Here is an 847-nt window from a genome sequence, read left to right on the forward strand (position 1 = left end):
TAATATCTCTTCAAATGAACAGCATTCCAATGTGAAGGTAGTATTTTGCCATCCATTGTCTCCAATTCATATGCTCCCTTTCCTGCAATATCACGAACTCTATAGGGTCCTTCCCAAGTTGGACTTAGTTTACCCGCGTTGGCTGCCTTTGTAGACTGGAAAACCTTTTTAAGTACGAAGTCCCCAACTTTAAAGAATCTGAGGCGTGCTTTCCTGTTGTAATATCGTTCTATGACTTGTTTTTGTGCTGCCATTCTTATTAATGCAGCTTCTCTCCTTCCTTCAAGTAAATCTAGATTGACCCGCATCTCCTCATCATTAGATTCTTGTGTCGCTTGTGTGAACCATGTGCTTGGTTCTCCTATCTCGACTGGAATTAAAGCTTCTGCTCCATAAACCAACGAAAATGGTTTTTCTCCCGTACCTGTTTTTGTTGTGGTGCGATATGCCCATAAAACACCAGGTATCACCTCTGGCCAATTTCCTTTTGATTCTTCCAAACGCTTCTTTAAATTATTGATAATAACCTTGTTTGTTGATTCTGCTTGCCCATTACCTACCGGTTGATAAGGTGTGGACGTAATCCTTTTAATTTGCCAACTTTGAAAAAATTCTGTGATTTGAGCTCCTATAAACAGAGGACCATTATCACATACGATCTCCTTTGGTACGCCAAATCAGCATATGATATTTTGCCAAATAAAAACTTTGACTTCCTTTTCTCGTACCTGTTTGAAGGCTCCTGCCTCTACCCATTTAGTAAAATAATCAGTAAGTACGAGCAGAATTTACCTGTCCTTTTGCTTGTGGTAATGGTACCCACGATATCCATTCCCCATTTCATGAA

This window comes from Nicotiana attenuata, unplaced genomic scaffold (assembly GCF_001879085.1).
Source record: "Nicotiana attenuata strain UT unplaced genomic scaffold, NIATTr2, whole genome shotgun sequence".
Lineage (NCBI taxonomy): Eukaryota > Viridiplantae > Streptophyta > Magnoliopsida > Solanales > Solanaceae > Nicotiana > Nicotiana attenuata.